The sequence below is a fragment of the Sebastes umbrosus genome, chromosome 5, assembly GCF_015220745.1.
Source record: "Sebastes umbrosus isolate fSebUmb1 chromosome 5, fSebUmb1.pri, whole genome shotgun sequence".
Lineage (NCBI taxonomy): Eukaryota > Metazoa > Chordata > Actinopteri > Perciformes > Sebastidae > Sebastes > Sebastes umbrosus.
The window spans coordinates 13,808,701-13,819,054 of NC_051273.1; the positions used below are offsets into that span (position 1 = coordinate 13,808,701).

A 10,354-nucleotide genomic window follows, 5' to 3' on the forward strand; every position below is an offset into this window, starting at 1 on the left:
AGACAGAAAAAGATGCTACACAGCAACAGCTTGCTGTAGATGTGATTACCCAAATGAGGGTAAATGTTGACACTTGGAATAAAATACGTGTGTGTGTGTGCTCATACAATACACTGAGTGAGAGAGGAGGAAATCACAACAAATGTGAAATCAAGTGTAATGTGGTAGAAATATATCCATTATACCCAGAATGATCTCAATCAAAATTAATATATATTCATTTAAGTAAATTAAGTTTTGAAGATGTCCTTTGATAATTATATACAGAGAATAATAATAGTTCTTACTATAATACTACTAGAAATGAATTATCATTTGTTGGCAGTGGTGGAAGAAGTACTCAGATCTTCTACTTAAGTAAAAGTAGCAATACCACAGTGTAGAAATACTGTTACAAGTAAAAGTCATGCATTCAAAATTTGACTTAAGTATAAGTACAAAAAGTAGAGATGTACAATCCGACTTTTTCAGTCCAGATATCGATAGCAATACCTGGGCTACCGAACCGTAGTGTTTAATTAATAAGCTGTATGCCTCACTGTGTGGAAGTGACTGGAATCATTCTTTTATGTGTAAGGTAACATCAGGCTTGACTTAAACAAATATAATACATAGATATAATTTCATTTAATTGTTCTTTATTATTAAAATAATAAATTGTACATCAGCAACTTGGTAAAAAAAATCTTCTAAATTAACAGGAATTACACTTCAAATGTAAACCTTTTTAATGCAGCAAAAAAATGGTCATAAAGGAATTAAAATTACAGTATATAATGTATACAGTATATAAACATAAAATTGAATTGACTAGATTGTCTCCATTGTCACCGATATCCGATCCAGCTATTTGAGTCAGTATCAGCCCGATATCGGATCCAGAATTGGTATCGGTGCATCCCTATACAAAAGTATTAGCATCAAACTTTACTTAAAATTTCTTTAGAATAATGCATTTTATAATGCTTGATTATAACATTGATGCATTCATGTTTACATCATGTTAATGCTGCAGCTGGTAAAGGTGGAGCCAGTTTTAATTACTTTAGATACTTCTGGGTATAGCGCACCCCTTCCCTCTTATTGTAACCTAATACATGTATTTGTTGATTACATTTTGTATTATTAATCTGAATCTGCAAATTAACTGAAGTTATCAAATAGATAGTGGAGTAAAAGTACAATATTTGCCTCTGAATTGTCGTGGAGTAGAAGTATAAAGTAGCATAAAATGGAAACACACAAGCAAAGTACACATACCTCAAAATTGCACTTAAGTACAGTACTTTAGTAAATGTACTTAGGTACTTTCCACCACTGTTTGTTGGTTTCTTAAGCCTTGAAAATAATTGTTTACATTGTAGCAAGAGAACACACAGGTTTTTAATAGACCTGCAAGAGTGAAAGTGATCTTTAAATACTACTTTAAATGTGTGAGTTTGGCTTGCTTTCATGCCATTTGTTAAAATGACGAAACAGCACTATCTCCAACACGTTTTTTTATCACACATCATAAATGTTCCCAATTAATCTCACTAACTGATTCCTCCACAAAACAGAATGAAAACATTTAACAACAGAGCCTCTCCTTTCATGACGTTTAAATGTAATGCATTAATCTGTTGGACTTTTATTTAATTTATTGTTTTGGGGGTACAGTTTAGTTTGGGTTGTTTTTTTTCATGATCATATTCATATCTCTGCTGATCTGAAATCTGAAAAAAAAAAACTAAATTGTCAGGACAAGACAGCAGGCTGAGCAATGAGCAATCTCCGCTCCTTAGTATGCACATAGTATTGTGATGGACTTGGGAATACAGCTGCGGAGGCACCTGCAGCTTCATTTGCAAGCTAGCATTCAAAATCTCTAAGGAATCATTTCAAACTCCTGATTGGACACCTGTCAGCTCTTCCCCATTCACCAGACATTATTAAATTGTGGCTAATGATTGGTAAATTTCAGCCAATCACATGGATTGACAAGAGGACTCCATAAAGAGAGGAGTTTGTGTCAGCGCTGCTGCGGAAAAAGGCGAAAGCTCGGTAAATTAGTGTCTGTATGGATAATACATTTGATCCTGATTAGCGCATGCAGAATGTCAGCATATTTTTGAGAAACGCTGACAACAAGCAGAACATCCTCTAAGAGCAGTCAAAAGTTTTTGTATGTGCAAGTATTTCGTAGGCATAGGGAAAAAATATTTGTGTGTGTGAGAGAGACAGAGTGCGTGGGTGTGTGTTGTGTACAAGGCCTTTGTGAAAGCATGTTCTGTGAGTGTGCACGGATTCATGCGAGTGTGTGTGCGTGCGTGTGTGCGTGTGTGTGTGTGTGTGTGTGTTTTCCTACTGTCCCAGAGGGAGGGTGCTGAATAACAGGCCCTTTTTGACAGGCTGGGACGCTGAGAGCTGTCAGCCCCCTCGCCAGGACTGGGATGAGTAGTGAGAGAGAGAGGGAGAGGAAGTGATAGAGAGAGAGAGGAATAGAGAGGGAGAAAGAGAGAGAGAGAGAGACAGGGGATTGGGGGGCTCCATGTGTTTAGACTAATAGGAGGCCAGCGTTCAGCTTCTCCTCCAGCAAGAACAGACAGTTGAAATCTCTGGGCAGTTAGCACAGCGCTGCCTCTCAAAGATTTCCTGTCAGATCATGTCTATAAGAGGGTAAGAGGTTCTCAATAGCAAAGGGAGGAAAAAAAGGGGATGGAGGAGAGAAAAAAAAACAGCACCTGGAAAAATTGTCTGCCTTCATGAGAATTGAGCAGCCTGAATGGAGTTCTAAAGTTGAGCTTGACAAGGCGCTCTCTCTGGATATTTGACTAATTCAAATCAAGAAGGGCAGAGAGCGGTGCTGAGGATGCCAAAGCAATTAATAACAAGATTATTATTAACAACATGGGATGCAACTGTTGGTGTGTTTAACCTTCAACCTTCTTATGTTGAATGAAATGTACCTGAATGGAATCATTTACTTAATTAGGCACAAAATAAGTCTTTGAGATTTATCTTCTGGGTGGCTTGGCGCAAGGAACGTTCTACTTCGATTTGCACAACACATATTTTACTTTCAATTTGCACAGCAGAGATATATCTTTAACTCTATTTTATTGTATTTTTTTATTTCTTCTATCTAGTGTAAATTAGTTAATATGAACATTTATATAGAAATTTGTAAATACAGTGTTTTTTGTACCTACCCCATGTCTTTTGTGTGAGTGACGCACGTTTTTGGTGATCTATGTAAATTTCCCTTTGGGGATCAATAAGGCTATCCATCCATCCATCTATCCATCCATCTATCCACCCACCTACCTATCTATAATCTGATAGAAACTATAAATACTGAGAGCAGAAATGTTGTCATCCAGAGTTAAAGGTGCTGTTGATAACATCCCTGTTAACTCTCTCATTCCATTGCATTTACTTCACAACAAGTCATTGCCAGACATTTACCATCAAATTCAGCCATTTATCCGTTTTATTTCCACACTAACTGACGACACAGAGATACCACATGATACCAACGTTGTTTTGCTAATGGCTTACGACCTTGTTAGAAGTGGGAACCAGACGTCAGATATCTTCCACAGAGATGAACAAAACATTAATTTTAGACCCGCCAACATTTTTTTTAATGATTAATTCACAATCCTAATAATTTTTTTCAGGAAGAGCCATACTTTTATTTGTCACTATTATTTCTTAAGGCTCTGTGGATGTATTTTTTTTTTATGTTATCAGACCTTTAAAGTGACACCACAGCATAACAAACCTATTTTAAAAAGTAAGATATGCAGCCACTGTAACATTTGCATTGCTTTACCAAAGGCCAAGTGATTAACTTTATTTTTGTCAAAATATTTTGTTCCAGAAAAAGTCAGCATATAAAGTTTGAGTGACAAATGTGTATAATGTGCACATACCAGTTTGGGTTGGTTAAAATATTATCATAATGTTAGATTATCAGCTAGAATGATTTCTTTATTGTGTAAACTGAAGAAAGCAGCATGTTTGCAATTTGAAAATGAAAGACGCCGTTAGTCATCTGGAAGATGTGGCGACGCATTCTAAGAGAGATTTTACTGCCGTCTAAAAATACCAACACAATGAGCGGGTGCTTTTAACTGGTGCACACACGGGGAGCAGCAATGGAGGCTGACTGTTTTGTAGGCCAATGAAGTGTCTACCCCCTGCTTATAACCAAGCTTCACTTCTCCATATACAGTTTATTTGCACATATCAAAACAAATATTTGTTTATTTCTCCTATTACATTAAAACATGTTTACAAAATGCTCTCGTTTGGCAAGAGATGCTGACAACACTGACCTTAAGCCCGTTGTGACGCACGCGCTTTTCTGATTTCTAAATATTTAATTGCGTCCTGTTATGTAAATGACGCAAGACACAAATATCAATTATAGCACACATGGAGTACAACAGTGTTGACGTTGTGTGGTGGCTCTCAGTTTTTATCTTTGGATAATTGAGGTATTATGTAGACATGGAGCCAAGAAAGAGTTGAAAAAGCTACCACATCGCAGAATAACATTATTTAATGCAGGAGTAAAATGTCAACATTACCATACATTGCTAATTGGATGCTTTATCTCCAGTTTTTCATATAATGAATGGTTTGCTGGGAGTTGCTGTCCGGAGGCATGGTATTGAATGCAAATATCAGCAAAGTATTGTTTTTGTTGTCAGAATTAGAAAAGGAGTGTGGCGGTGACATCAGGCTGAATTCATTTTGAACGGATGCAGTCGGCTTCATTTGTAGTCAGCTCTCTCCGCCTAGGCTGCACGGACAAATGCATCTCATCTAATTAGCAATGCCTGCCATACAGAACATGTGTCACAGGGTATGAGAGTAGACAACGCGTACACCGCATCAGACAGCTTAAACGTACTGTTGGCAGAGAGACGTGACTTGCAGATCACATAATACTTTAGATTAATTTGAGCCGGAGTTAATCTGATCTGGAGATTATAGTAAGCCAAAATAATGGCGTCCGCTTCCTGACGGTGTCCTTCACCCCTGACCCGTCAGCTTTCTTCCTAAAGTATGAGTCATGCAGCAACAGTATACTTGAGATTATGTAGACTTTGATTTAAAAGGTTTCATCTGACGAGATGCCTTCTAATATCTGTTTAGAATAATGAAGGTTGACAGTAGAAACGGGGTTTTATTTGATTTTTGAACAGATGTTATTAAAAAACAGTGAGGTGAATAAAGTTTAAGTTAGTTCTAACTAGAGCTGCAACGATTAATCGATTAGTTGTCAACTATTAAATTAATTGCCATCTATTTTGACAATCGATTAATCAGTTATTTGTATTTTTATAAATAAAATTCTCTAATTCCAGCCTCTTAATGTGAATATTTTCTGGTTTCTTTACTTCTCTATGATAGTAAAATACGTTTTTCACCATTTTATAGACCCAACAACTAGTCGATTAATCGAGAAAATAACATACCGATTAATGAACAATAAAAATAATCATTAGTTGCAGCCCTAGTTCTAACAAATAAGTGTTAGTTTTGTGGAAACTGTGTGGCTAAATATCTCAAATTTACTTTTAACACAGATACAGTATAAACCGTAATTCCAGGTTCATCAATATTCCAGGAGGAAGAACTCTTCTATTTGCAAATTGTCAAAATGAGGTGACTTATAATGACCGGTGAAAATAATTTACTTTTCTCTTTGCATGATGACTGCAGCAGAAGAAGAAGCCATAAAAGATAAACGTCCTGAAACAGAAAACAATTAACACACTGACCCATAACACCAGCAGCCTTCCCAGCTTGGCACCGGCGTGCTCTGTGGGCTGTCAAATCCTTAGCTTTTCCGTCAGGATGTGTAGGAATGTGTCTCTGCTTATTGAATTGTTGAGGGGGGACCCTTGCCTGGGGGTTAATACAACAATTTACTCTGGACTGCCTGTGGATGTGTTGCCATGATTTGTTTGGTGAGCGTTGTCAGCCTGCAGGGTTTGGCGCGCTCTCGCCTCCCTGTTAAGTGGGAAGATGTAGTGAGTTCCAGGGGAGCTCCATCATTTGCCTCCCACAGTAACTCTGCTTAATAAGTCAATGGAAGTGAAAGATGGCTCAATGCATCATGAATTTGTTTCTACACATAACCCTTACTCAGTTTTAATTTAATTCAGCGTTTTTTTCCCCTCACGCCTCATGGCCAAATCCCATTTCTGGAGCGTCCTAAATATCCAATGTCAAGTGCACTTAGTCCTAAATAAGCAAAGTGTTGCATCAGAGGTGTCGTCTTTTTACCCTCCATAAACATCGTTTTGCTTTGTTAAACATATATTTTTAATTCAGATATTTTTTTTTCTGTTAAAATTAACCATTACAATCCTAATCGCCTATAAAAGCTCTAATATTGCTGTGTAAAAACAATAACATTTCTGTAAATGCACCGCATTATGTTCTGCAAGAGTAAAGAAAAAAAAGCTGGCAGGCTCAGGCTGTCATCTTGTGGGAATACAGCGTATAGTTTGATACCATCACATTCATTCATGACACATTTTTGTTCTGTTGCAACCTCCGTCTCTGCACCTCTGCCATTTCTTTACGCCTCAAGTGTCAGTGAAACTACGATGGCATGGAGTATAATGAGGTTTATATTTAGCTGTGTTCTGTGTACTGCCTTGCCTAAAGTTTGAGCGCGAGCTACAATCTGTCAAAACAAAGAAAGTCCTATTTTTCAAATGCAGCCCGCTCAATACAAATTATTCTCCCCTGTAGGATTTGGGTTTTCGGCCGTGTCAGGGAGATCAGCAGTTTTTGGCCCGCCTGTCGCCGTGCAATGCCAATAATGACCAATCACAAGGCCAGGAGACTTCCATTGTGGATTGTGTTTTACTGAAAAACCTCTCAGTAGCTTACATTTAAAATAGACCAAATCAATGCAGCTTTCCTTTTATTTTGGAATTCAAAATAATGTCCGGATGTCCAACATCTGCTGGAGTCGTATCAAGTGCCCTCATCCTCAGTGATGGCATCAGAAAAAGATCAGGTTGGAGCAACACAATACGCTGCTGATCTTGAGAAGCCATGAAGCAGCTTTTTTTGCCAAATAGAGGTAGAATCATCTTCCAGGTGGGTAGCTTCCCCTTCAATTTAAGCTTTCCCTTTCATCAGGATAACCACTGTTTCACCGTTGTCCCCTTGAACAGAAGCTGAAAAAGACTGGGGAAGAGGAATGTCTGCTGGCAGGTGTGATTGTACCGCAACACAATGTTATCATCCGGACACAGTTTTGTCGAACATTTGGAGAAAATCATTCTGCTCGATCTTTGACTGTCTGCTGGGCTGTGAGGCAGCTGTTGGGAGGCTCACCACCTGGTGAGCAGCTTTGAAGTACACTTTGAGGATTAAATTATTCATTCAGGATGGCGACATGTATCCAGCTTGCCTGAGACTGTGGAGGAGATTTTGCCTCCTGCAGCTCAGCTTTACCGGACAGTCTTTCAGCACTCCCAGCTCCATGGAAATACCGACTTTTCACAAAAGTCCAAATTCTTTGTAGACAAGACTTAGTAATAAAATAGAACACAGTGTCTCCCCCACAGTCAAAATGGAGATTATGATTATTAGCATGATAAAATAATATTGTACATGAAATGTTTTATGATCCACGGCCTTTTCAGCATGTCTGCAGGATGTCCCCGATAGATTTGAAAATGATTGTGTCCACCAGGAGGCTTTGACGTTAAAAAGGATCCTGCTTCAATGAAAATTAAGTAGGATATCCAGCTCTAACAAAAAATATTTCAACTCTTTATTTTGACTTTTAATGCAGCTACAGCACTTTGGAGATAAATCCTTGTGTGTTCACAAAGGTTTGAGGCTACAAATAGAAAAAGCAATTTAGATTTTATTAATAATGTGGATGATTGACAGGAAATTAAAACAGGCCTGGACTGTGACAAGGAGACCCCGTAAAAAAACAATTATGCCATTACTGAATATGTTTGCTTATTTGATGGTCTGCCTGTTACTGAGTGTTCATTTCTGTATGAAATACAAATACTGTGTACGCCTGGTTTGCTTATAACTGTAATCAAATATGTTACACATTGTACAGTATATATTCATAGTCCATTATCACAAGAAAGGGATATTATCATTATAAACTGTGCACCCCCTGAGACAACTCCATATTTTTTAATCCACAAATGGCAAACAATTTCGACTGTGATTGCAATTTCTTGTGATTTTTTCGTGTTTGATTGTAGAAATAAAATCTGTATTTTAATGTTTTGTTCTGTTCTAACAGCTGGAGGGTTATGGCAATAAACAGCTTAAGCAACAAGAATAGTATTATATTCAGTGACTTAGAATATTGTATCAGAGTGTGTGCAAAGTGCCAAAACTGAAAAGAATTAGACTATTAAAAAAGGAGAAAGAAATGTGTGCTGGGGAAATGTATTTAAAGGGTAACTTCGGTATTTATTTTTCAACCCCATTTCCCCATGTTTTTGTGTCTAAGGGACAAATGGGGACAACAATTTCTGATATTGGTCCAGTATTGAGGGATAGCTCAGTAACTGGCATTCGTGAAACAAGCTGCGAGGGCAAGTGAGCAGCGTCAATGTAATGTTATTTGCACTAAAAGTGCTTGATTTTGCCACTGACAGGCTCAGATTGTTATTAAAAGTGTCTGACAACATTATGGAAAGCACCCTACAGAGAAATATAACGTCTTCTTACATTTTGCTGTTTGTTAATGTGTCCAAGTTCCGCTCAAGGAGAAGTCTCATTGTGAAATCTGAATATCCGTATATTCTGGCTCAAATAAATACGGGCGGCCATCGAATTCAAAGACCTCATCCACATTGTTGAAATTCAGCCATGACATTGAAAATCTTTTAGATAACACTAAGCTACACTTTCTGTACTCCAACACGACAAACCCTGCCCGGCTAGCACTCACGTTTCCACCATGGATGTATTCCACTATTCCACCTTTGTCTTCTGGCAGCACGTCACCTCGCCAGATTTCCCAATGAGACTTCTCCTTGAGCGAGACTCTTTCCATAATGTTAGAGACCTTTAATAACAATCAGAGCCTGTCATGGCGAAAACAAGCACTTTTAGTGGACGTACATGCCGTTGCCAGCTTGCCCCAATAGCACCATATTGCAGCCCATGAGCAGCTGCCGTCTACGTCTCCCTCAATACTGGACCAATTTCAGTAATTTTTGTCCCTGTTAGTCAGTTCTAAACACAAAAACATGAAAACAGGGTCCAGGTTGAAAAAAAACAGAAGTTACCCTTTAAATCTGTGTTTAATGAATGGTACAAACACCTTATTAAGACAGCATGCTGCATGCTCCTTTGATGAAGTAAATCAAGAAAGAGATAATAGAAGGCACAGAGTTTAGTGTAAATAAGCCTTAATTGTTTCTCAGTGGAGCAGCACTACATCTAACCAGGAAGGAGAGTTGTTTGAGCGAGATATGCATAGTTTCACATTTCTGTCCCGCACACTGTGATGTCTCTGAAAATGAGCAGCCTTCCCTCATTCTGTCAAGACATACAATGTAACCTGTCAGCAAATTTGCCACGGTTGATGTGCGGTATGATTTACATCATGATTTTTTTGTGAGGAATCCCTGTGTTGCAGAGCCAGTTTTTCCCTCTGTAATGTTAACTGGAAGACACCACCAGGAAGAATGCAACGCGCGTACAGTGAGATATTGTATGATTTTATCTTTACTGACACAAGGGAGCAAATTATGAGAAGGCCCTCAAGGCCTGCATGCAACAGAAAAGTGTGAACCCTGTGGTTATGTAATAATTGTCTTGCCTGACTCAATACACCACATTTTTATTAACCGTTCTGAGATGTAGCAGGGAATTAAACAGTATTACTTGACCAGCAGAACAAAGCATCTGCACCTTCTTAGAAATAGCCGTTTCTGAAACTGGGTTTAGTGCCTGCTGACTGGTTTCATCCTAATGGGATATATTAGGCTCTATGCTAATACCTATTATGTAATTTTCCCTTTTTTGGAACAGAGACACATATTTGAATCTGGACTGAGACTGCGTCAACTTGTTCTGTTGCGTGCCTCGTCACATTAACAATCACACTGTTCATTGCCGATGTGAGACTAAAACAGGCCCGGTGGAACATGATGTCTGACAATGTTACTGCTATTAAAAATTGCACTGAGCACTGACCAATATCACTGCCATCATATATTCACAATGCCCCAGATCTCTCGTAGCTGCTGTACTCTCTCAGGTACAGTATACGTAGCTTGAGGGTACTTCCATGTGGCACAGATTTAATCATGTGCCATATTTAGACACGCTTTAAACTGATTTGAGG

The 10,354-nt window shown here is 38.3% G+C and overlaps 1 long non-coding RNA gene across 1 annotated transcript in view; it reads left to right on the plus strand.

The window, feature by feature from the left end:
• The window catches only part of LOC119487894, a 69,422-nt gene extending 61,099 nt beyond the window's left edge, over window positions 1-8,323 (plus strand). Inside the window, exon 3 of the long non-coding RNA XR_005206805.1 lies at window positions 7,191-8,323. This is a non-coding gene — a long non-coding RNA (uncharacterized LOC119487894). The remainder of the gene's footprint in view (window positions 1-7,190) is intronic.
• Window positions 8,324-10,354: the final 2,031 nt, after the last annotated feature.